The 27,590-nt window shown below is 37.1% G+C and overlaps 1 long non-coding RNA gene across 1 annotated transcript in view; it reads left to right on the top strand.

The window, feature by feature from the left end:
• Nucleotides 1–27,590, top strand: part of LOC108300204 — a 118,839-nt gene that overhangs the window by 58,944 nt on the left and 32,305 nt on the right. The window contains exons 2-3 of the long non-coding RNA XR_005199137.1: nt 17,850–17,932; nt 23,096–23,212. This is a non-coding gene — a long non-coding RNA (uncharacterized LOC108300204). The remainder of the gene's footprint in view (nt 1–17,849; nt 17,933–23,095; nt 23,213–27,590) is intronic.

The following is a 27,590-nucleotide window of genomic DNA, read 5'->3' on the forward strand; positions in this document are numbered from 1 at the left end:
TTTTTTTGAGATGGAGTCTTGTACTGTCACCCGGGCTGGAGTGCAGTAGTGCCATCTTAGCTCACTGCAGCCTCCACCTCCCAGGTTCAAGCAATTCTCCTTGCCTCAGCCTCCCAAGTAGCTGGGATTACAGGTGCCCATCACCACACCCAGCTAGTTTTTTTGCATTATTAGTAGAGACGGGGTTTCACCATGTTGGCCAGGCTGGTATCAAACTCTTGACCTTGTGATCCGCCCACCCCGGCCTCCCAAAGTGCTGGAATTACAGGGGTGAGCCGCTGTGCCCGGCCCGCTACTGATTTTTTTATGTTGATTTTGTATCCTACAAATTTGCTGAAGTTGAATTTTTCATCAGTTCTAATAGTTTTCTGGTGGAGTCTTCAGGTTTTTTCAAATATAAGATTACATTATCTGCAAACAAGGATAATTCGACTTCTTCCTTTCCAACTTGTATGCCCTTTATATCTTTCTCTTGTTTGATTGCTCTAGCTAGGGCAAGAAGTGGCCTTTGAGATGGACCTTCAAAGCATACTTTGGAAGTATCTGAAGGAATAAAAAGATAGTATTTGTATCTCTTTATTCATTCTGAGATTGAGCAGAATACTTAACTGTCTCTATTAATCAAGTTACCATTATAATTTAGTGACTTTCTGTACTCTTATTTTTAAAAAGATGTTTATTAGCTTTCATTTTCATATTTGTCTAAAGCTTCAGTATTCATCTATATTAACAAGTGAATTGTAACTCATTAGTGTAGAGAATATTGACGTAGTAGGAAATAATAAGTCCTTGAAATGAAACAGACTGGATTAAATCTCACTCTGCTACTCTCTAGCTTTGCAATTTGGGTAAACCATTTTTCTAAGACTGTTACCTCAGGTATAAAATAGAGTTGATATCATGATCTGATGGGGCTGTTGTGATGATCTGAGACACCATCTGTCAAGGTTTTTTTGGCCCAGTTCTTGGAACATAATATGTACTTGATAAATGATTATTACAATTAATATTAGACATATCAAGGTACCTGTGCTCATAATGAATAATTATCTAGGTTCCTAATTTAAGAGAGAGATAGAAATGTTATAAACAGATTAGGAGATATGTAATAACTAAAATTTGGAAAATAGGAATTCTAAAGCATAGAGGTTATTTAAAAGCTCATTTATTGGGCAAGAAAAATTAGAAGCATTATTGCAACAAAAAGCTCATTCCATAAGAAATACAACCTTTCACTGAAATATTTATTATACATGAAGGTGAGTGCTCGTATGTTCTTTTTTTAAGAATAAGACTAGTTATTTATCTATTTTGATTACATAAGACAAGTCTTCCTAGAAGTAAAGACAGGATAAATGACCACTTACAGATTTTTCTAATTCTGTGTTTCTATAACTATAAAAAAAAGCACTGCCAACATGTAGTCAGTAGTAACTCTAAATTCATGAATCTTTTAAATATAGGTAAGTTTTTAGGCAATGATATAGACATGGTAGAAAGCCTTAGGCCTTATGTACTGAAGAGAAAATTGTGTCCCATGAATTTTTAATAAACTAAACAGTGCTATTTCCATGAAAAAAAAAATGTGGTATGCTAAATAAGAGTGACAGAAATTCCAAGGGGAAGGGCTGAAAAAAGACAGTTTGGCAGTTTCAGTCAATAGACTGAAGGAAAAAATGTAGGAGTTTATAGTAAGAGTAGAAGATTTTTATTATATCAAAACTAGGGAAGCTTCTGATTTAAGTTACTTGCATAAATTTACATCATAATTTGAAAGTCCTATCTGCAAATATTTAAAAGGAGCTTAATTAATATAAATTTTTGCTGTTGTACTTAATTCCAATATTCAGGTACGATATACAAAATAAGGATTATATTCTGTCACATATCAGACATGTTACATTGTCTGGGTCTCAATTTCTCCAACTCCAAGATAAAATGGTTGACATAAAGAATCCTTAAGTTTTTTGAAAGGTTTTATGGATCTTGGATACAGGCACCTCTAATACAACTTTAAAGGAATAGAATTGCCACTGAAAATTTATTATGAAGAATAACTAGTACATATTCTCATGTCATCCTGTGCAAAAGACATTCTTGAGACATTTTGAAATCCTGGTACTGTAAAGGAAAGTGAGAACTCATCCATGGAAATAGGAAGTACTTAGATTTCAGCTGTGTGCTAGAGCCAGTCAGTTCTGTGCATCTCTTCCCAACTCTGTGTTTGATAATACTTCATGTTTAACAATATAAAAGAATAATGTTCTCCCTTTCTTTTTTTTTTTTTTAGAATATATATGACAATAAAAAATTATACCATTATACTGTGGAATTTGCAACCTACATTGCTAATACATAGTGTAAAGTTATATACTGAGCATAGCTTTACGCTATGTAAAGCATTTAAAGCTTGCTGGAGAGGATCTAAATCAAATTATGTAGTATTGCTGGGTTGAATGGTAGATCTGTTTTAAGTTCCTTGGAAAATCTCCAAACGGCTTTCCACAGTGGTTGAACTAATTTACATTTCCACCAGCAGTATATAAGCATTCCCTTTACTCTGTAGCCTCACTGACATTTGTTATTTTCCGAATTTCAAATAGCAATTCTTAATGGTGTGAGATAATATCTCATTGTAGTTTTCGTTTGTATTTCTCCAATAATTGGTGACATTGAGCATTTTTCCATATGCTTGTTGGTCACACATGTCTTATTTTGAGAATTGTCTATTTATGTCCTTTGTCTGTTTTAAATGCTTTTTTTTTCTTGTTGAATTGTTTAAATGCATTAAAAGATTCTGAATATTAGACCCTTGTCAAATGCATGGTTTGGGAATATTTTCTCTCATTCTGTAGGGTCTGTTTACTTTGTTTATAGTTTATTTTGCTGCACAGAAGCTCTTTAGTTTAATTCGGTCTCACATATTTTTTCTTTGTTGCAATTGCTTTTGGAGATTTTATTATGAAACTGTTGCCAAAACCTGTGTCCAGAATGGTATTTTTTTGTTGTTTTTCTGGGGTTTCTATAGTTTTTAGGTCATACATTTAAGTCTTTAATCCGTTTTGAGTTAGTTTTGTATATAGTGAAATGAAGGTGTCCAGCTTCAATCTTCAGCATATAGCTAGCCACTTATCCGAACACCATTTATTGAATAAGGAGACCTCTTCCCATTGCTTGTTATTGTTGACTTAGTCAAAGACTACATGGTTATAGGTGTGTGGCTTTATTTCTGGGTTGTCTAACATGTTACATTGGTCTATGTGTATGTTTTTGTACCATTATCATGATGTTTTCGTTACTGTAGCCTTATTGCAAAGTTTGGAGTCAGGTAATGTAATGCCTCAAGCTTTGTTCTTTTTGCTTGCTTATAATTGCTTTGGCCATTTGGGATTTTTTTTTTTTTGTCCCATATAAATTTAAAAATGTTTTTCTTTTTCCTATCTCTGTGAAGAATGACATTGGTAGTTTGGAAGGAATAACACTGAATCTGTAAATTGCTTTGGACAGTATGACCATTTTCACAATATTGATTATTTCTGTCCACGGGCATGGAATGTTTTTCTATTTGTTTGCATTGCCTCTGATTTCTTTCAGCAGTGTTTTGTAATTTTAATGTTTGAGATCTTTCACCTCCCTGGCTAGCTTTATTCCTAGGTATTTTATTCTTACTGTGGCTATTGTAAATGGGATTACATTATTGATTTGCCTCTCAGCTTGGATATTATTGGTATATAAAAATATTACTGATTTTTGTACATTGATGTTGTATTCTAAAACTTTACTGAAGTTGTTTATCAGCTCTAGGAGAATTTGGAAAGAAATGATAGTTATCTAAGTATAGAATTGTATCATTGTGAACAGTGACAGTTTGTTTGACTTCCTCTTTGCCAATTTGGATGCCCTTTATTTTCTTCTCTTGCCTAATTGCTCAGGCTAGAATTTTCAAGTACTATGTTGAATAGGAGTGGTGAGAGTGAGCAACCTTGTCTTGTTTTAGTTCTCAAGGGAAATGTTTCCAGCTTTTGCCCATTCAGTATGGTGTCAGCTATGGGTTTGTCATAGATGGTTTTCATTATTTTGATGTATGTTCCTTCGAATCCTAGATTGCTGAGGGTTTTTAATATGAAGGGATGTTGAATTTTGTCAAAAGCTTTTTCTGCACTTAATGAAATTATCATGTAGTTTTAGCTTTTAGTTCTGTTTTATATACTGAATCACATTTATTGATTTGCATATGTTGAACCAACCTTGGCATCCCAGGAATAAAGCTGCTTAACTGTGATAGATTAGCCTTTTATGTGCCACTCGATTCAATTTGCTAGTATTTTGCTGAGAATTTTTGCATCTATGTTCATTAGGGAAGTGTTTTTTTTTTTTTTTTCCTCCCCATTGTGTCTCTGACAGGTTTTGGTGTAAGAATGATGCTGGCCTCATGGACTGAGTGAGAGAAGGGTTCCTCCTTCTCAATTTTGGGAATAATTTTAGTAAGATTGGTACCAGCTCTTCCTTACATCTGGTAGACTTTGACTGTGAACCTGTATGGTCCAGGGCTTTTTTCTGTTGGTAGGGTGGTTTTTTGTTTTTGTTTTAATTACTGATTTATTTTCAGAACACATTATTGGTCTGTTCAGGATTTCAATTTCTTTATGGTTCAATCTTGGAAGGCTTTGTGTTTCCAGGAATTTATCCATTTCTTACAGGTTTTCTAGTTTGTGTGCATAGAGGTGATTGTAATAGTCTTACAGCTTTTTGTGTTTATGTAGGGTCATAGTAATGTTTTCTGCCTCAAGGATTTGTCTAATGCTGTCAGCGGGCGGTTGAAGTCTCCCGCTATTATTGTATGAGTAACTAAGTCTCTTTGTAGGTCTCTAACAACTTATTTTATAAATCTTGATGTGCCAGCATTGTGTGTATATATATATATATATATATATATATATATATATATATATATACACACACACACACACACACACATATATGATAGTCAAGTATTCTTGTTGAATTGAACCCTTTATCATTATATAATGCCATTCTTTTCCTTTTTGATTGTTGTTTAAAGTTTATTTTGTCTGAAATAAGAGCAACTCCTATTCTTTGTTTTTCATCTTGATTGATCTTTCTCCATCCTTTTACTTTGAGCCTGTGTGTGTCACTGCACATGAGATGGGTCTCTTGAAGATGGCACATAGTTGGGTCTTGCTTCTTTATCCAGCTTGCCACTCTGTGCCTTTTAAGGGGGGCATTTATACAATTTATGTTCAAGGTTAATATTGTGTGAGGAGTTGAGCCTATGATCATGTTATCTCCTTGTTATATAGATTTGAGTTTATGTTTGCTTTATAGTGTCAGTAGGCTATGTACTTAAGTATTTTTGTATTGGCAGGTAACGGCCTTTGTTTCCATGTTTATCATCCCCTTAAGGACCTCTTATAAGGCAAGTCTGGTGATAACAAATTCTCTTAGCATTTTCTTGTTTGAAAATTATTTTATTTCTTCTTCACATATTAAACATAGTTTTGCTGGATATAAATTTTTGGTTGAAATTTCTTTAAGAATGCCGAAGATAGGCCCCTCATCTCTTCCGGCTCATAAGATTTCTGCTGAAAGGTCTACTGTTAGCCTGATGGGGTTCCCTTTGTATGTGACCTGCCCCTTGTATTTAGCTGCCTTTAGTATTTTTTGTTTCACATTGACCTTGGAGAATATGAAGACTATATATCTTGGGGATGGTCCTCTTGTAGTAGAATAGTATCTCACTGGGGTTCTCCAATTTCTTTAATCTGCATGTAGACCTCTCTAGCAAGGCTGGGGAAATTTTCATGGATAATATCTTCAAATATATTTTCCAAGTTGCTTGCTGTCTTTCTCTAATTTTCTGGAATACCAGTGAATTGTAGGTTTGGTATCTCTATGTAATCCCATATTTCTTGGAGGTTTTATTTTTTATTTTTTAATTCTTTTTTTCTTTTATTTTTATCTAAGTTTATTTGAAGAACTAGTTATTCAAGCTCTGATATTCTTTCCTCAGCTTGATCTATTCTGCTGTTAAAACTTCTCATTGTATAATATTATGAAATTCTTTTTTTTTATTTTTTTATTTTTTGAGACAGAGTCTCACTCTTGTTGCCAAAGCTGGAGTGCAATGGCATGATCTCGGCTCACTGCAACCTCCACATCCTAGGTTCAAGTGATTCTCCTGCCTCAGCCTCCCGGGAAGCTGGGATTACAGGTGTCTGCCACCACACCCAGCTAATTTTTGTATTTTTAGTAAAGATGGGGTATCACCATGTTGGCCAGGCTGGTCTTGAACTCCAGACCTCAGATGGTCCACCTGCCTTGACTCCCAAAGTCCTGGGATTACAGGCATGAGCCACCATGCCCGGCCAATATTATGAAATTCTTATAGTGAATTTTTCAGCTCTAGATCCATTAGAGTCGTTCTGAAAGTGGCTGTTTTGTCTTTTAGCTCGTGAATGGTTTTGTTGGATTCCTTAGCCTTGGATTGGGTTTCTACTTTCCCCTGAATCTTGAAAATCTTTGTTGCTATAAAGATCTTGAATTCTATGTCAATTTTTTCAGCCATTTCAGCCTGGTTAAGAACCATTGCTGGGGAGCTGATTCAAACTGGCTAAGAACCATTGCTGGGGAGCAAATGCAGTTGTTCAGAAATAAGAAGACACTGACTTTACAGTTGCCAAAGTTCTCGCACTGGTTCTTTTTCATTTGTGTTGGCTGGTGTTCCTTTAATACTTGAAGTTGCTGAGCTTTTTGAATGGGCCTTTTTGTTTTTATATTCTCTGATGCCCTTGAGGGTTTGACTATGGTTGGGTTTAGTTGACTGGTTTCCTTTCTGGATGCTTTCAGGGGGCCAAGGCTTAGCTCAATACTCCTGGGCTGCATACTGTATTTGTAGGATCTGGGAATAGGCCTGCAGTTTTGTTCTCTGGCTCCTGGAGATTAAACGCCTGCAGCACTGGAGGGGCTGAGTTCCCAGTCCACTGGCAACAACATGCCAATGGGGGCTGCCAGCAAAAGTGCTCTGGTGGGGTGGCAGTGCACCCCTGTGTGTGTATGCCGGCCAAGTGGTGGTGGGTCAATGCAAGTGTGTGCACTGGCAGTCTGGCAGGGGTCATTGCATGTGTGTGCATCTGTGATTGGGTCCATGTGCTCATGCATGCTGATGGGGTGGTCGTAGGTCTTCACACGCATGCTGGTGGGGTGGTGCTAGGTCCCTGCATGTACATGCTGGCAGGGCAGCAGGGGCTCCACATGTGCATGTGTGCTGACAAGGTGGTAGGGGAGGCTGCAAGAAAGTGCACACCAGTTGGGGAGGCTGCAGGCAGGTGCATGCCTGTAGAGGTCTGTCTGCAAAAGTGCTCCAATGGTTAGGCAAGACCTGCCTGCAAAAGATATGACAATGGCAACTAGCAAGCTGAGGCTGTACTGAAAAAGAATGTGACCAGGCAGTGACCTTGGGAGAGGCTAGCAGACAAGACGCGCTCAGATCCAACTGGCCCATCCTCAGGCAAGACTGCCCTCATCCTCAGGCAAGACTGCCCTGCTCTGTCCAGGTCTGGCAGCAAACGAAGGCTAAAGGTGCCTAGAGGTGTATGGTAAGCTTTGTGGAATAGGCACCCGTGGATATGCCTGATTGCAGCTGTTCCCATGTCAAACCTTTGGGTTCCACGCAGGCTGGAGTTTTGTCTCTACTAACTCTCTGGGAAGTTCTCTCTGCCAGCTCAGATGTCCATGAAGATTGTGAAGTATCCCACAGCTAGTTTTTCAGAGGTCTGTGGCAGAAGTAGGCCACTTCATGGCTATGTCACTCACCAGTTTCGTAGGAGCTGCTCAAGGCCGGGAGCAGTTCCAGCTCTTGGATACCCATGCAGGGTTCCCCGTATCCTCGCCTTTCAGCCTGGAGTCTGCATCCTCCTGTCCACTCTTTATGCCTTCTCTCCAAAGACCTGTTCAGAATGTCCTCCTTTCTTCATTGTGTATTTTTAGAACATTTGTGAAAGATCAGTTGACTGCAGTAGACACTTGAAGAACATGGTTTGAACTGCCCAGAGTCCACTTATATGCAAGTTTTCTTCCACCTCTGCTGTCCCTGAGGTGGTAAGACCAATCTTCCTCTTTCTTCTCTTCCTTCTCAACCTACTCAACATGAAGATGATAAAGATGATGAGGATGAAGACCTTTATGATGATCTACTTCCACTTAATAAATACTAATTATATATGCCCTTTCTTATTATTAATATTTCCCTTTCTGTAGCTTCCTGTATGGAAAGAATGCAGCATATAATACATATAACATAAAAATATGTAATAATTGACTTTATGTTACTAGTAGGCTATTAGGAGTTTTAGGGGAGTCAGAAGTTATGCACAGAGTTTTGGGGAAGTCAGAAGTTATACATTTTAACTGTGTGGGAAATTGTCACCCCTAACCAGCATATTCTTGAAGTATCAATGGTATATATGTGTGGATTTATTTCAGAGTTCTTTTCTGTTCCATTTGTCTAAATGTCTATCTGTATGCCATAACATACTGTTTTGATTACTGTAGCTTTGCAATATATATTTAAATCAGGAAGTATGATGTCTTCAGCGTTTTTCTTCAAGATTGTTTTGACTATTCAGGACCTTTTGTGGTTCCATGTAACTTTTAGAATTTTTTTTTCTATATTTGGGAGAAATACCATTGGGATTTTGAGAAAAATTACATTATGTCTGTGGATTGCTTTGGATCGTATGGAGATTTTAACAATATTAAGTTTTATAATTTATGAATACAGGATAGCTTTCCATTTGTGCTTTCTTTCAGTTTTTTTAAATCAAAGCAAAAATAAGTAAGTGGGACTTTTTAAAACTAAACAGCTTCCACACAGCAAAAGAACCAACCAGTAGAGTAAATAGGGTAACCTACAGAATGAAAAAAAAATACTTGCAAACCATGTTTCTGTTAAGACATTCATGGGTGGGTGTGGTGGCTCATGCTTGTAACCCCAACAGTTTAGGAGGCCGAGGCAGCAGGATCACTTGAACTCAGGAATTCGAGGGCAGCCTGAGCAACATAGGGAGGCTCTGTTTCTACAAAAAATACAAAAAATAGCTTGGTGTAGTGGCATGTGCCTGAGGTCCCAGCTTCTTGGGAGGCTGAGGTTGGGAGGATCACCTGAGTCCAGGAGGTCAAGGTTGCAGTGAGCCATGATCACACCACTGCACTCCAGTCTGGGTGACAAAGTGAGACCTTGTCTTAAAAAAAAAAAAAAAAAGACAATTACATGCCCAACAAGCAGCACCTGCTTGCAGGGAAGCCTCAGGTAGTGCTCTCAGGGACTTCATTGTAGTTCCTGTGCTGGCTGACAATGCCTGACCAGTAAGGGCTCCAGTGGGGTGGCCAGTTATCAGCCAGCTTCTCCTAGGCCCATGGCAACCCCCACATTGTGTTGCTGGTGTGTGTGTGCATGCGCAGGCTTTTCCCTTCCTTGCCTTGTTAGTGCATGTGTGTATGTGCACACCCTGCCCTGCTGCTGCTGTGGCAAAAATACACTCCACACCCCCGCTCTCCCACTGGACTGCAATTGTAATCAAAGCCTTGGCAGGGACAGAGCAGGTCAACCCTGCCCCCTCCCATGACCTGCCCTTGTACCAACACTACCATGGGAGTAAAGTTAGGCACAGAGAAGGGTGGATTTTCCACCTCCCTAAGTGACCACCCCTGCTTGCAGTGCACAGAGAATGCACACAGACTTGCCCAAGTGCAGACTGCTCAAAAGCTATGCTGCCTCTGCCATTACGGTGAATGTCTATACAGAGGCAGGCAACACCCACTAGCATCCTGTTGCAGCCAAAGAGTGTTCACCCTCCTGGGCTGCCATAGCCACTGCAGCTGACACGTGCAAAAAGGACAGATCTCATTAACACTGCACTATGAAATGCTTTGGCTGACACCACCCATTAGAGTGTAGTGACCAGTGGTCTGGGAGCACCTTGCCCACCTCCTGTGCAGTAGATTCCTGAGTTTGAGGAGTCGGAGCCTGATATAAGTTCCCCAGAGTTAAGAGAACACAGTGAAGGTGTTGGGAGCTGAGTGTTGGCTCCCTAAAATCTTCTAGAAATGAAGCCAGTTGGCTGATTCCACCTTACATCACAATCAAACTTTCAAGATCATCAAATAGGATAAAAAACAAAACAAAACAAACACCCGAAAGTCAGCAACATCAAAGATTGAAGAAACATCAACTCCCAAAACGAGAAAGAACCAATTCAAGCACTCTCACAACTTGAAAAAACAGAGTGCCTTCTTTCCTCCAAAGTTTCATACCACTTCGACAGCATGGGATCTGCACTAGGCTGATATGGTTGAAATGATAGCAACGGAATTCAGAGTATGGGTAGGAATGAAGATCATTGAGATGCAGGATTATGTTGAAATCCAATACAAGGAAGCCAAGAATCACAATAAAATCATACAGGAGATGACAGACCAAATAACCAGTATAGAAAAAAAGGTAACTGACCTGACAGAGCTGAAAAACACAATACAAGAGTTTAATAATGGAATCATAAGAATTAATAGCAGAGTAGACAAAGTTGAGGAAATAATCTCAGAGCTTGAACACTGGCTTCCTGAAATAAGACAGTCAAGAATAGAGAAAAATGAATGAATAAAACTTATGAGAAATATGGGATTATGTAAAGAGATCAAATCTACAACTCACTGGTGTCCCTGATAGAGATGGGGATAGTGTAAGAACATCGAAAATGTATATTACTCATGAGAACTTTCCCAATAAAGCTCCAGAGACCAACATTCAAATTCAGGAAATGCAGAAAATCTCAGTAAGATACAACACAAGAAGTTCATCTCCAAGATGCATAATTGTCCGACTCTCCAAGGTCAAAATGAAGGAAAAAATGTTAAAGGGAGCTATAGAGAACAGTCAGTTAACCTACAAAGGGAAATCCATAAGACTAACAGTGGAGCTCTCAGCAGAAACCCTATAAGCCAGAAGAGATTGGGGGCAATGTTCAGCATTCTTAAAGAAAAGTAATTCCAAGCCCAAATTTCATATCCAGCCAAACTAAGCTTCATAAGAAATTTTAATGCAATGTTTGTTCATTTTTTTTTAAAGTTAGGTTCCAGAATACATGTGCAGAGTGTGCAAGTTTTTTACATAGGTATGCATATGCCATGGTGGTTTGCTACACCTATCAACTCATCATCTAGGTTTTAAGCCCCACGTGTGTTAGGTAATTGTCCTAATGCTCTCCTTCCCCTTGTCCCCCACCCCCCAACAGGCTCCGTTATGTGTTGTTCACCTCCCTGTGTCCAGATGTTCTCATTGTTCAACTCCCACTTATGAGTGAGAGTATGTGGTGCTTGGTTTTCTGTTTCTGTGTTAGTTTGCTGAGGATGATTGGCTTCCAGCTTCATCCATGTCCCTGCAAAGGACATGATCTCATTATTTGTTATGGCTGCATGGTATTCCATGATACATATGTACTATATTTTCTTTATCTCCTCTATCATTGATAGGCATTTGGGTTGGTTCCAAATCTTTGCTATTGTGAATAGTGCTGCAATAAACCTATGTGTGCCTATGTCTTTAAAGTACAGTAATTTATATTTCTTTGGGTATATACCAAAGGGATACACTCTTAAGGGACTTTCTTAACAGTACTGGAATTTTTGGGTCAAATGGCCTTTCTGGTTCTAGATCCTTGAGGAATCGCCACACTGTCTTCCACAGTGGTTGAACTAATTGACATTCCTACCAACAGTGTAAAAGCATTCCTATTTCTCCACAGCCTCACCAGAATCTATTGTTTCTTGACTTTTTAAATACTTGCCATTCTGACTGGGATGAGATGGTATCTCAGTGTGGTTTTGATTTGCATTTCTCTAATTATCAGTGATGATGAGCTTATTCTTATGTTTCTTGGCCGCATAAATGTCTTAGTTTGAGAAGTATCTGTTCATATCGTTTGCCCACGTTCTGATGGGTTCATTTGTTTTTTTCCTGTAAATTTAAGTTCCTTGCAGGTTCTGGATATTAGACCTTTGTTAGATGGGTAGATTGCAATAATTTTCTCCCATTCTGAGGTCTGTCTGTTCACTCTGATGCTAGTTGCTTTTGCTGTGCAGAAGCTCTTTAATTAGATCCCATAAGTCAAATTTTGGCTTTTGTTGCAATTGCTTTTGTTGTTTTCATCATTCATTTCTTTTTTGAGACATTACTCAGTGAATGTCTGACTTTTGCATATACAAAATATATTTTGGTTCTCTGTTTTTTTTGTTGTTTCATATTAAGAAGATTACATTTCCAAATTTTTGGTTCCTTAGGTTCAGTGCTTTCTTTTTCTGTCTCCCACATATTCTAACAAAGTATTTTTAAATATTTTGCAGTGCACTAAATTTTTTCCATTCACAGATGTGCGTGTGCACACGCACACACACACACACACACATGCTCATTTAATTGGTTAGGAGAAATACAAAAAAAATTATTTCTCTTGATCATTTTCTCTTTATTTTCTGTCTATTGATCTATCATCTATCTGTCATCTATATCTATCATCTATGTCATCTTAATGTGTTCATAATTTATATTGTGCTCTTGTGTTGCTCTCTTAACTGACAATGATTTGACTCACCCCAGAGGATAGCCACTGATGGTTATAACAACAAAATTAATCTTATTTTCTGGCTAATCAGTAGTACACATACTCATCGGGAAGGCCAGTAGATTTTATTCTCTAATCACCTTGCCACAATTGGGTAAGTACTGGGATTACAGGCCTGAGTCATTGCACTTGGCCAGAGCTTTTAAATTATCTGAAAATCTGACATAACTGTTCATCAAACAAACAAAAAGTCATAAAATCAGTTGCTTCACAGTTCTAAAGGAGCTATTCATAAAAGTTATGATAATACCTTACCATTATTTTACACTTCCATAAGTGATTTACAGACATGATTTAACTCTTTTTCCTTGAAACCTCCATGAGGTAGGCAGGTATGTAATTGCAGACCTTGAAACTCATGGATGTTAAGGGATTTTCTTAAGGTTACACAGCAATCTCTTGGCAAGGTAGGATTGCATACTAGATCTTGAGATCCAGCTTTCAGAAAATTATAAAAACATTCCAATATAATATTTGTTTGAAAATGTTTTAAAGCTTATTTCAAAATTGTGTTGCCCCAGAATAATATTCATTTTATGGAAGTTTCTAACTGAAGAAACTTGAGAACTGTCTAGTTTTTGAGGATTCCTATAATATGATACATGTGACATTCCTGTTAGGGGAATAGTAGGAGTAAGTCACACTCTTAAGCACCGTGTTATGATGTGTCTGCCTCACATGGATTACCATGTGTCAGTGGAACATAGGGTTTCCCATATTGGCACCACTGACATTTAGGATCAGATAATGCTTTGTTATGAGGAGTTACTGTGTGCATTGTGGGCTGCTTAGCACCATCCCTGGCCTCTACCCACTATATGCCACTAACAACTCCCCAGTTATGTCAAATAATGCCTCCAAATATTGTCAAATCCCCTTGGGGGCAAAATCATTTTTTGTGGAGAATCACTATTATAATTTGACTGACTATGCAAGTAAGTGAAACTGTGGAAAACTGGAGGTTCCTTTCCATGTTCTCAGTAACTTGAGTATTGATTCACAAAGTTGGAAGGATAAGGTTGGAATTAGGTTTCTAGAATCCGATGAATACAGAGTTAATGAAAACAGTCACTTCCCTGACTTTTAGGTCAGAAAGTAATTTTGACAAAAGAGAAATTCTCTGTGTAAAGACATAAAAAGTCTTCTTTGTGCCATGGGAATGGCTAATGTCTGGAGCTAGTAGAGCTACAGTCAAGTAAGAGACTTTTAGAAGAGATATGTTATTTTTACAGATTTGGGCCAAAACCAAAACTTGTTTGAAATAACTAATCCAGAGGAATTCTCATAATTTCTTATGGAGTAGCAATTCAGGAAATAAAAGGGCTAACTAGTACTTTAATATTTGTTATATGTTATTAGAAATTGATAAAAAAATCTTTACCAAATAGGATTCAGAAACTACCTTCTACTTCTGTCAGAATTTTACTAATTGTGTTGTTCAGGCTCTACGGAACTTTTGGTGTTCCATTTTTGTTCTGCCCATGAATTTTTTCATTAGATCAAAACTTTTGTTACTAACAGAACAAGATTCTCAGACTCTGCCGTCAGTTGTTTAGCAATTGTAATAATGAGATGAAGCTTCCTTCAATATTCTCTGCTAAATGCCTGCTCTCAGTAAGTCATTGCTCTAGAAATATCTATGTTCTGCATTTTAGTTCCTCTTTGACTTTGGGAGGAACTTATAAACCTGCTCCTTTGACAGGAGGATTAGCTGCTAGATTTAGGATCGATCTATAAATAAGGTTTGAAAATACTTTCAGGAAGGTATATATTAATAGTCTTATTTTACAGATGAGGAAGTTGAGACACTGAGATGTTAAATAAGTTGCTCACATTACAGATTAGGGACATAATGGAAATTCAAACTCAGGGCTGTCTGATGACCAAGGTTATGTTCCATCATACTGCAAGACCTTCCTGTCTCCCATGAAAGGAGGTAGCAGCATTCTTACAGACTTTTAAGCAACTAATATATGGTATAAGTATATATTTATACCTGTAATACACATATTTTTAGCTATGGAATAATTTGGGGTGTATGTGGAGTAGAATGTTGAATATTGATGCAAGAGAGGAAAGTCAGAAAAGAAAAGGATCCCAATTATGAAACAATGTTTGGGAAGATAGCCTATTTATTATTTTATTTCTTCATGCATCCATCTATTTGTTCAATCATTTATTCATTCATTCATTCAACAGGCACATAATAAGCCTAGCATGTGCTAGCCAATGTGGTATTGGACTGATGTGGCTCATGGATCTCTTGGTGGTAACTACATAGAGTGGACTTATAAGAAAAGCCAGCTGGGGCTCCAGGAGGGTCAGGGAGCAAAGAGCGGTATTACTATCTGTGAGATAAAGGGAAAGATGCCAAAACCCTGATAGGGGTTTCACTCAGGGAGAAAAGGGAGAGAAACCTGTACCTACTTTACAGATATGTCTGGGGATATTGTCTACATGAAATTAATTACTGCTCCCAGCTCAGCCTTTATATCTCCATGACCTTACCAGTAGTTACAAGGGTATAAATATACTTATAGCTACTTACTCGTATCACCTCTAATGCAGCTCTGATGTAGCAGGTATTTGTGGTGTCAAAAGAACAGTAAGAACATGACGAAGATTCACTCAGAATCACCAGTTTACTTAATTGGCCCTCATTTGACATTATAGGTTCGCATATTGAGGCCAGGCCATGCAACCTTTATACAAAAATTTGAGCTTAAAATTTAGCCTTTTAAAAACATAGAATTCATTTTAATCTGGAAATTTTTATTTTAGGAACTCCTAGAGTAAATGGGAACAATTTATAGCACAGTAAAACAATATTTGATTGTTTTGGGGTGTTATTAAAATGGGCTGGCAATTTTATTGTACTTGAATATAAAATAGTTTGAGTGACTATCATGAAATTTTTTTCTAAATCTCTTTCATATTTTTTCCTTTTTGGTTTATAAATACCATTAATATCAAGTGACTGCAACTGTATGGGTTAATCTGGCTTGGGAATTGACAAGAAATAAAGTGCAACTAGTAATTCAAGTTATTTTCTCTTCACAGTGGTAATGCTCATTAAATTATAAATAACTATTATGGCGTAGTGAGGGGTTTGCAATGGAATTTAAAAGAGCTGTTGCACTCATGAGTATAATTTTATCTCTTGCAAATTATGGCATGCCTGTTTATAGTAATAAGGTATTATAGAGATCACTGAGTAATAGGTAGTTCTCATGGGAAGATGCTATCGTTGTCTAACCTTTCCCTATTGATGTTACCATTGGAAGGAAGAGTTATAATATATCAATGAAAACACAGGGCCATGCTACTCCTCCTGCCCCCATGACTCCCTAAATCCATGTAACTGAGTCAGATTGCCAAATATGCAGTTCTCATATAGAATGAGTGCCCCATGATTTCAGACCCTCTACTGGTATCTCTTTGATTATTCAACACCTCCTCAAACAAGCAATAGCATTAGAAAACCAGCTTGCTGTCTTCAAGTGAGGTGTTGGTTTTGTCTGTGCTTGAGCTTTTCAGGCCTTGTTTTACCTATAGGACAAGTGAATAACTCTAGATAGCAGGTACATTATAGGATATAGAGAAAGGAGTAGGAGGCTTCAATGATGATACCCTGTTTCCATCAATGACAAGTAAGCTTTTCAAACTAAAGCTGGTGAAAGACTTGAGAAAGTTTATTTGCAAGTCAAGCCTGCTTGAGGTATTCTGTTACTGGAATATCCCCAGGCTTCATTGGTCTGTGGTTACAAATAAAGCCGGAATATTAATAATATTCCAGTCTTGATGGCTAACTCCAATTGCAACAGAAGATATCAGGCCCCTACAAAATTCCCTCTGTCAAGACTTTTCAGTAGTCCCTGGAGTATGTCCCATATGAGCTCTCCTGCAGGGCACTGCCACCTTCCCACCAGGTCTCCACTGAGTACTTCTGTCTCTGCTGACCACCACTGATGTGTGTCCATTGTTACAAGTAATATCAGTTTCCTAATGCTATCATAAAAAATTTACCACAAAGTTTATGATTTAAAATAACAGAAATTCATTATCTTATATTTTAGAGGTCAGAAGTGTAAAACGGGCCTTATGGGGCTAAAATCAATATGTTGGCAGAGCTGTGTTCCTTCTGGGGAATAACGGGTGAATCTGTTTCCTTGCCTTTTACAGCTTCTAGAGGTTGCCTGCATTTCTCAGCTCCTGGACCCATCTTCCATTTTTAAAGTGCATCACTCCAAGCTCTGCTTCCATTTCCCTATGGCCACATCTTTTTTCTGACTCTAATACTTCATCCTCCTTCTCATAAGGAATCTTGTAATTAAACTGGACCCTCTTGGAAAATCTAGGGTAATCTTCCCACCTCAAGATTCTGAGCTATTAATAAATCATACCTGCCAAGTCCCTGTACCATGTAAGGCAATATATTCCCAGGTTTTGGGAATTAGGATGTGGAACTCTTTGGGGGTCCATTATTCAGCCCACCACAGAAGCTTCCTGCCCAGACACGGATGCTGCTGTCTAAATATCTCCACCAATGCCCTGGAATTCCTACAATACAGGAGTGGTACTGGGCACCAAACAAAGAGGGTGGGGAGAAACAGGCATCACCCTACTCTATGTCATACCTCAGAAGCACACGCCTCAAAGTCCCCATGAAAAAAGTTGTTCAGCTTCTACTTCTGTTCCTCTCAGTGAAGAGCTCTGATGTAGTTCATAGGCCTGAGCTGGGGCCCTTCATCATGTGCTCTTCTCTTTCCATTGTACTTTATTCCTGCAAAGTGAACAGTCCCACATAAAACTTCCTACTGGTAGACTTTTTAATGTGGAGAATCAACACATGTATGTAGTGCTAGGGCATAGGCAACTCCTCAGTATCAACATGGCTAAATCTTAGCTCAGGCCTGTGTTCTCCTGATATAATTCATTAATTTGAGAATTCACTAATCCATCTTAATTCATTCCCACAAAACCCACCACTAAATGAAAAGCCAATATATTAAAAATGTTCTCATTAAATTTAATGAAAAAATTATGATACATCCCATCTCAACTAGCCTCCTCCTAAGATATTGAAAACATTCAATACTTGCACCTTCCCCTATGACATTCATGTTAATAAATTCAGATCCCATTCATTCACAGTATGTGTTACGATGGACCTGCTGTGGGGCTAGAAGTTGGATGGATGATGAAAGTCATTGCAAAGGGTGGATAACATCATAAAGGTAATGTTTAAAACTGTTGAAAAAAGCATAGTTGACTCCAGTTTAAAAAATCTTTTGTTCATGTAAATAATTGATATAATAATTATGCACACAAGTGGCCTAATCACTTTGGTAGATTCTTTGCTACCTCTGATATAAGCATTTAATTAGCATAATTCTAATCAAAATGTAGTGTATAATGAAGTCTGAGCCATATGGTAAAATATCACTTCTTATATTTATTTAAAGGGGTTTTGGGTGAAAATCGGCTATATAAATATAAAAAGAAATTGTTGGAAAAATGATAAAACTTTTCAGAAGACAATATTTACTTTTGCTACCAAAATAAAGTCTATATTTATTAGACACTTACTTATCCAAGCTCAGGGATTTTAAGATAAAGAAAACAATCCTTATAATGAAGAGTTTCACTGCTTAGTGGGAGAGATCAGGAAGTATTAAACCTGCACAGAAACAAGCCAAACCATTAATATGGTTATCAGGGAATGAATTGCTGAACAATTTATTTTTTATTCAATATATTGATTTAAACATATACAGTGAACCTGCATAACTTCTATAAGTAGAAACACTTAAAATTTATCTTTATGTTATCTACTTACTGTAAGTTAACAGCAAGCTACAGTTAAGCCACTGAGCACATCCAACACTCATTTCAAATTAAAACTATCTCTTAGACCTCAGAATTGGCATTGTAAAATTATAAGCCACATCTCTAACTTAAAGCTGCTCTGTCATGTCTTCTCCAGCACGGGCCTGACTCTCCAAATCTTTAGGCTTTCTGGAAGGGGATACGATTCTAGTTGGCTCATGGGTTCTGATAAACTCCTTAGTAATCCCAATGGAGTTATAGAATGTTTGAATTGGAAAGGGCCTTGGAGCTTAAAGGTAACTTGTAATTACAACTGGAAAAATAGAGGCCTGCATCAGTGATACGAGCTTGGCAGTAATGTGAATTATTGGCACCATGACTGGGCAGAAATTACTCATGTGCTTCTCTTAAATAAGGTGCCAGCTTGAGCTTCATAGGACCTACTATAAGAGATCCTAAGATTCCTATTACCATTCAACCTGGATCAAAATTAATTACCAGCCAAAATCCAGTGAGTTCTTTCTGTACTTTCCATCTGTCTTAACTTTGCTGCCAAGACCAGTTGCAGCCGATCAGAGAATACAATGTAACCCGTGGCGCTACCCTCAAATTTGGCTCTTCTTTTTGCTTTCTGGGCAGGCCAGCCACCTTTACAAGTGACCACATTTTTTTGATGTCTCATCAATTGGTAGTCTGATATTTGGCTGCTCAGTTCATATTTTCTCAGCACAGATCACTTTGGTCTGTGACTTAAAAGGTGGGCTCTGGCATATTATTCTGCATCTCTCTCCAGCCTGGACTTGCTTCTGGGCCTAGTCCCTCCTGGCTAAACAAAGATATTGATGAAACAAACAAAAGCATTGCCCTTGAGCTGCCTTTTTCTCCTCAGCTTTGCTTCTACCCTTCCCCAAGTTGTTGAATCTCTCCCTGTAACATTAGAGGCTGGGGCTGGAGTACTCTTTCTTTCATTGTGTACAAAACTTCCAACCTTCTCCTTCAAAGTGAAGGGTGACAAGTAGGGCACTCCAAAACTTTCTGTTAGAAGACTTTATAGCTTAATCACTCAGGGATAAGTTTAAAGCTGAAAGAAACCTATGTTAAAATTCTAGCTCCCCCAGTCGCTTACTATGTAGCTTTGTGACTTTGGGCAAAAATTTAGTTTCTCCATCTGCAAAACAAAGTTTATAATAGCACCAACTTATGGAGCAGAGTCATTGAAATGATGCAGGTAAAACTCTTGATGAGTTCCTGACATGTAGTAAGAACTCAGCAAGCAGTAGCCTTGAGTATTCCTTTTCTTCACTAACTCCCCAGACGCCGCACTGGGACTCTCATTTATGGGACCTGTGTACTGACATTCAATGTGCATATTCAGTTTGTACCAAATTATGTTTGTAACTGATAATCAGATGTTGACATTGACGGTGTGATATTGGTACCATTTTCTGGCATTAAGATTTGTTTGAATATTTTTGCTTTTTGGGGTTATTTTTCTTAATTTTACTGAGCTTCAAGGAGGGCAGCGATTTTAAAATAGGCATTCTCTCCATCATCTTTCCTAGAAGTACTGTCAAATTATTTTTCTACTTCTAATATACTACTTTGAACAGAACATGAGTGCAAAGTTTGCGTTTAATAAAACATGATACTAAAAGTTACATGATACTTAAAAACTAGGTGTAAAGAAAAAAATGTAGAGTTTGTCGCCTTATTTTATTTAAGGTATATGACCAAATTAATTTTTTAATGTTTTTTTTTCTTTTTAAATCTTGGAAGTCCCACATAGGTCAAATCCCATGATTCAAACTTTTTTTTTCTTGGCTTCCTGGCTCTAATGCAATGATTAGATTTCTGTTTAGCTGCTATTTCTTTTATAAATTCTTGCAGTGCTTCTCATGTGATTTTTTTTTTCCTTTTTGCAGAACAGGAAATAACCACTTGGCCCTGTTTATGGTGGTTTTGCCTGTACCAGCATGTCCTAGAGAAATACAACCCATGGCAAACCTCAGAATGTCAGGGGAAGATGAATGGCCTTGAATATTTTGAACAATGTAAATTCAACAGAGTATAGAATATATTACATTTTAGGCTAAGCTCCATTTTCTGGAAAAAAGAAAATATGGCTAAAATGTTTCATAGTATAAATCAGCCTTGATTCTTTCAAAATCATTCAAAGAATTGTATGTGCTGATGACAAGTTCTTTGCTTTTTAATGATGGTGTATATGAGTAAATCAGAGCCTTATTTCAAGATTACTGTCAATTTATGCCTTTTACTGACATTAACCTTCCTGTAAAATGAGATCATTTACGTTCACCTTTCAATTGACTGGCTGACATTATAAGTCGCCTACTCTAAGATTTAATCAAGTATAAACTGAATATCTTCTCTGGGTCACGTTACCTAGTCTAGTAAAATTTGTTTGAAGTAAGGCCCTTAATGCTGATCATTGAGCTCACACTGCCCTGGGTTCATAATTTCCTTAACTCCTTGCTTTCTGAAATCTTTATTTGCTTCACTTTTCTTTGTTTCCATTTTTCGCCATCACCTTGTGCAGGAAAGGTGAGAGCTAAATCTATTGAGTGTGTTTGTTGCCATGGTGAAGAAAATAGTACAATTCCACAGTTAATAAAGAGTATCAGGGTGAGGAAGGTATTTCTTCTAAGCTCCCATGATTTTCATTTCATTACAGTGGAACTAAAGAGCACTGACAGGCCTGTTGAAGCAAAATCTTATGTTAGATGTAGTTCAAAATGTCATGCTATTCACTCAGAATATAGTACTTTCCTTTGAGAAATTATTTAAAATGCTTACAATGGAGAAACATTTTAAAAGGGACTTCATGTGGTCATTTACTTCCCAACTGAAAAGAAATTGGTATTCTACAGATTTCCATTTTGAAAACTGGACAGTAACAGAGTAATACTGTTACAAAATCCCTTATTAATTCATGCTTTAAAAATGATTTATGGCTTTCTAAAGGAAAATGCCTACATTTAGATGTCCCATCTAAACTTGAGTGTGGAAAGTATAAAGAACTTTATCTTTCACAAATACAAAGGGTAATGCATTTTTAGTAATGCATGTGGTTCTGAACAGAAAATCTTTCGCGTATCCTTTCTAATCTCTCTTTCCATTTCTTCTACTTACTCCTCCTGCCTACCTCAATCTTTCTTCACAAGTACTTACAGATTCACAAGGTCAACTGTGTTAGGAATTTTTACTAGAAGAGAGAGAAGAAAGTAGCTAAGGTCCAACAGTGTAGCTGAAAATCTTTGCCCCATGAATTTTTTATTTGTTAGGTAATTCAAAACACCACAGCGGAACCTTGTGTTAGAGCTCACATCAACTTCACAATCTTTAATTTAAATGGAAGCAAATAGAAAGCTTTCTTAATTGCACTCTTTTCCACTTATCTAAGTCTAATTTACTATGATGAAATTCACTTTGGTGAGCATTCCATTGTTTCAATAAAGAAAGAAAATAAAGAAAAATAATTTTTTAAAAAGTAGATTGAAGAAAAGAATATTTGAAAATAGCAAATTTCCAACTTTTAACTTCATTGTTAGGTTGCCAGGTTCCTTATGAATGCTGAGATTGTTAGAACTGCAAATAAAATAGAATAAAATATTGAAGTAACTCGTGTTGAAATCTTCTGATACACAACACAAAGGTATGTTATGTAAGAAGTTTTCTGTCTGAATATACTTCAAATAATAGAAAAAACTGGAAAAAGAAAGATGAATGCATTCAAAGCTTTCTTTAGGGGAAAGAAAGTTAGCATTAAAAATAGGTAGTAGACATTTTGTTAAAAAATTATGTTGGAATAGGTGCTATTGAGATGGATATATGGGAAACTGGAAGAAGTAATAATTGTGGGATACTCATGCTGTGCTATGCACCTCAAACAATTTATCTTGTATAATCTTTGTTTATTGTCAGCCTGAGGAGGGTGGGTAGCATTGTGTACATTTTCACAAATAAAGGGAGAAAAGAAATCTTTTTCTCAAGCTCCTAGAATAGAATACTTGAAGTCAGGTCCATAGGATGCCACACCTTATTGTCTGCCCCCTGCTGATAAAGGAAGCAAAGGTTTCCAGTATTTTGGATAAAGGGGCATTGGAAGAGAAACTGGAGAGAGCAAATTCATAAATTTGCCTGGTTAATTCCATTTTATTATTATTTCTTATAAAACAAAATAGATGTTCTGATGGTCACATGACCAGGGAATTTTATTTATTCAGCTGGACATTGCAAGTCTGAGTAATCATCCTCCAAATCTCACTTCCATTTAATTATAACCTATTGACTGTATTTTTCCATTTTACAGACAATGACAATATTTATTTGGATCCATTAAACAATATAAATCTGAGCATTTTTAAAGATCACATCAAACTTAAGAGAAAGACTGTACCTCAAGACATAGAAGAAATAAAAGACATGGACACTGTGTCTTAAGAACATAAAATCTAAATGTTGAGTCAAGTCAAACCAAGACATGTAAATGCATTTGAGACTCATATCAGGAAGCACAACACAGATGTAGACTGATATGAATTTCTTTGCAGATAAGGTCCAAAGATCCAGACTGATGATAAGCCCAAAGCTCATTGAGGACAATTACCACTGGATTCTCCTACAGAAGGCTGCAAACACAGTTGTGGATTTTTACTAAAGTTACAAAGGTAAGGGCTTTTAGTAAATTTTATTTCATAGGCAGTATTTAATTAAAAATAAGCTAATATTTTTGGTTTTTTCTTTTGAAGCTGTTAGTTTCTAGGTAAAATCACACTCTACAATAAATAGAAGTAATGGCTTACCATAGATTACATATCTACCTTCTATAATGGAACATTTTTACAATAATTGATACTCATTCATTTATTCTTTTATTAAAATATGTTGTGTATCTCTTGTTTACTAGGCATTGAGTAGGAAACAAAGCATGATGTTTTATATTTTAATATTGAACATTATAGATCATAAGAGTCTAAAACAAGGCAACAGAGTTTTCCAAAGTGATTTTCAAAGCACTAATTCTTCAAGAATCTTCCCATCCCTAAAGGGCACCATGGCCAAATCCATTTGGTTAAACATTGCAATGACTTAGAAAGCCTATGAGAAAGAAGTCCCTCTGGCTTTGCCAAGCCCAAAACACTTTTTTTTTTTAAACCAAGGATCATTGATTAACATCCTGTTGCACAAAACATCCTAGGTGAGATGTCAGCCCAGAGCAGGCCTATTTGTAGTACTAGTTCTGCAGCACAAAGATGTGAGAACAAGTGGGCAGATGCCAAATTCTGGAAGAGGTAGAAGAGTAGAAAAATTCTTTCATTTCTTTCATTTTTTTGAGACAGGGTTCTGCTCTGTTGCCCAGGCTGGAGTGCAGTGATGTGATCTTGGCTCACTGCAACCTCTGTCTCCTGGGATCAAGTGATTCTCCCACCTCAGCCTCCCGAGTAGCTGGGACTACAAGAATGCACCACCATGCCTGGCTGATTTTTGAATTTTTTTGTAGAGACGGGGTTTCACCCTGTTGCCCAGGCCAGTCTTGAACTCCTGGATTCAAGTGATCTTCCTGTCTCAGTCTCCCAAAGTGCTGGGATTATAAGTGTGAGTTACCACTCCTGGCCCAGAAAAGCCTTTTAAGCATGTTATAGCTCTGTCACCAAGAGATCAAACTTGGAGTTGTTTGGAATAAAATCAACCATGGTGAAAGACATTGCTACATAGGCTCTAAAGTCATACAAACTCCTTCCTTCCATCTGTTCCTCCCTCCCTCCCTCCCTTCCTCCCTTCTTCCTTCCTTTCCTCCATCCCCAAGGAAAGATACATACCTATAGAGAGCTATAATCTACTTACTCATAATTGATTCTTTCCAAGAAGATATAAGAACGTAAACATTTTCAGGTTTCCCATATCTAAAAATATCTTATTTTACCTTCACAATTTTAGGATAATTAGGCTGAGGATGGAATTCTAGATTCAAAGTAATAGTCCATCAAAGCATTGAATATATTGTTACATTCCCTTCTAGCATCTGGTATTGGTAACAAGAAATCTGGAATTCTGATTTGCTTTCTTTCTTTTGTTTGTTAATAATTTGTCTCTCTGGAAACTTTTAGAATTTTCTGGGCAACTTTATCTCCCTGTAATTATATCTATTTTACAGCCAGATATTGTTTATTTTAATATACTCTTTCACCTTGATCAATCTTGCCATTTACTATCCTAAAAAAAGAAGCTTATACTCTCCTAAAAGCTAATAAGTGTGTAAAAAGATATTCAGCATCATTCAGAATCACAGGATGCAAATTCATTTAAAATGAGACATTATTATGCAGCTGTTAGACTGACAAAAATCTAGGTAATGATACGTTTTAACAAGAATGAGGAGAAACTGGTAACCTCAAGCACTGCTGATGGTAACGTAGGTTGGGGTGGCCCTTCTGGAGAGCAGTTTGGCATTTGGCACTAAGTGTAAAGACTGAGCTTACATCTACCCATGATCTAGCAACTCTGTTTCTGGGTGTATATATATCCCCCACCCCATCGGCACAACACTTTTATGGATAGAAGAGGAGAGTGTGAGAGAGAGAGAGAGAGAGAGAGAGAGAGAGAGAGAGAGAGAGAGACACCCCACAGGGATTATATGAGGATTTTCATTGTATTGATATTTGTGGAAAAGAAGAGTAACTTGAGGACATTAGATTGACAAGATGTGGTGAACTCACATCCCACATTCATAGGGATATATATATATATATATATATATATATATATATATATATATAAAACAAAAAAAAAAAACTCATTAAACAGAATGGTTGCCATGGTTTTAGGGTAAAGAGATCTGGGAGTGAACAAAGGAGAATGCATTAAATCTAACCATCAATGAAAGGATTTATTTATTTTTGTTAATCCTTTCCTCTCTATTCTTTCCCCCACCTCTCTCTCATCTATCTGTCTATCTACCTACCTACGTATCTAATCAAAAAGGTCTCCCTGTCCTCTCCTTTCTATCTTCTAACCCTATCTCCCCCTCTCTGTTTTTGTTTCTCTCTCTCTCAGATCACTATTTTTCTGGGGAATCCAGCTGTCATGGTGCGCAGCTCTACAGAGAGGCCCATGCAGTGAAGAATTGAAGCCTCTAAACAATAGCCATGTCGGTCCGTTTGGAAATGGATTCTTCTCAGCCTACCCTTAAGATAACTGTGGCCCCAGATAATAGCTGGATTGGAATATTATAGAGATTTTGCACCAAAATCACTTAGCTTATCTGCTACCAGATTTCAGGCCCACAGAATCCCTGAGATTAAAGAAAAAGTTTGAAGATTTAGGCTACAAAGTTTTAGATAATTTGTTACACAGCAGTATATAAGTAATAGCCAGGAAATCAACTCTTAGGTACATATTCCAGGAACACTGGATCAGGTGCCTAAGCATGTTCCCTGAAACACTAATTATGATAAAAATAGATGGAGGCAAATAGATTTTCATCACTATCAGAATAAAATAAGTAAAATATGACAATTTCAAAAATATAATGAAACCGTGCCCCAAAGAGTAATGAAAATAGTAACTAATAGAAATCTTTAAGTTTGCAGATTGTAGATAAGAAAACAACTTGTTGAAATGTTGAAACATTATCTGCTTGTAAGATAACAAAACTGGCTACACTCAGAACCAATATGGCCAACTGGAATTTATGCAGAATTAGCTTGCAGACATCACATGTTTTATATGAGCTCACCCTGAATTTGCACATGAGACCCATGAAGAGGCATGAAAAACTAACTGCACCCAGAAGGGACTTCCAGACCTCCCCTTTCCTTCCACAAATTACGTACTAATTCTCAGACTACACCATCTAAATCTTTTCCAATACAATTACTGCCTTAGAGTCAGCAGGGGAAAACAAGTTTGAACTAGACTCCTGTCTTCTTGGTCGACTTCCAGTAAAAAGCTTCTCTTTTCTCAAGAACCTGGTGTGATAATATTGGCTTTTAGTTCATTTGGGCAGCAAGCATCACTGGCTTGGTAACAGTAATGCCATAATAAAACACTAGAAGAAATAACTAGATTGGACAGATAGATCTTCAAAACACAGTAAATTGTACAAAAATGTTACCCAAATAATCATTTATAATGAAATTCTTAAGAGATAAAACAGACTTAGAGAAAACTGACATTTAAGTTTAAAAACAATCAGTTTATTATAAGTAATCACAGATACACAAATACAAATATATTTCCTGATTATGAGCGAGAAGAACAGAAAAACATATATTAGACTAAAATTAAGAAATGAATATGGGATACACCAAGACCTTTGATAATGCCTGCCCATAAACTGAGGAGTATGTACACTCTCCTCTGTGTAACTGAAGTCCAATAATACTTTAACATACTACATGAAAATGTGAACCAGTGCTACAACCTCAATTAATCATAAATTCAAACAATTTTGAACAAAAAATGAGGTATTAGAATAATAATTGGATCATAGTAAAGATTTATTCTAAGAATGCAAATCAATATTAGAACATATGGTATTTTAATGTATTAGCATACAGAAAAATATAAGGTAACTAAATTTGATGCATTTAACAAAATAAATACTTTAATATCTTTCAATCAGTCTTTACTTTTTTAAACATTATTTTATTTTTTTCCATTTATTTTATTGCATTTTAGGTTTTGGGGTACATGTGAAGAACATGCAAGATTGTTGCATAGGTACACACGTGGCAGTGTCATTAGCTGCCTTCTTCCCCATCACCTACTTCTGGCATCTCTCCCCAACTCCCCACCCCTCAGCGTCCCTCCCCTATTCCCCCCAAATGACTCCAGTGTGTAGTACTCCCCTCCCTGTGTCCATGTGTTCTCATTGTTCAACACCCACCTATGAGTGAGAACATGTGGTGTTTGATCTTCTGATCTTCTGTCAGTTTGCTGAGAATGATGGTTTCCAGGTTCATCGATGTCCCTACAAAGGACACAAACTCATCGTTTTTGATGGCTGCATAATATTCCATGGTGTATATGTGCCACATTTTCCCT

This window comes from Cebus imitator, unplaced genomic scaffold (assembly GCF_001604975.1).
Source record: "Cebus imitator isolate Cc_AM_T3 unplaced genomic scaffold, Cebus_imitator-1.0 Scaffold25, whole genome shotgun sequence".
NCBI classification, from domain to species: domain Eukaryota; kingdom Metazoa; phylum Chordata; class Mammalia; order Primates; family Cebidae; genus Cebus; species Cebus imitator.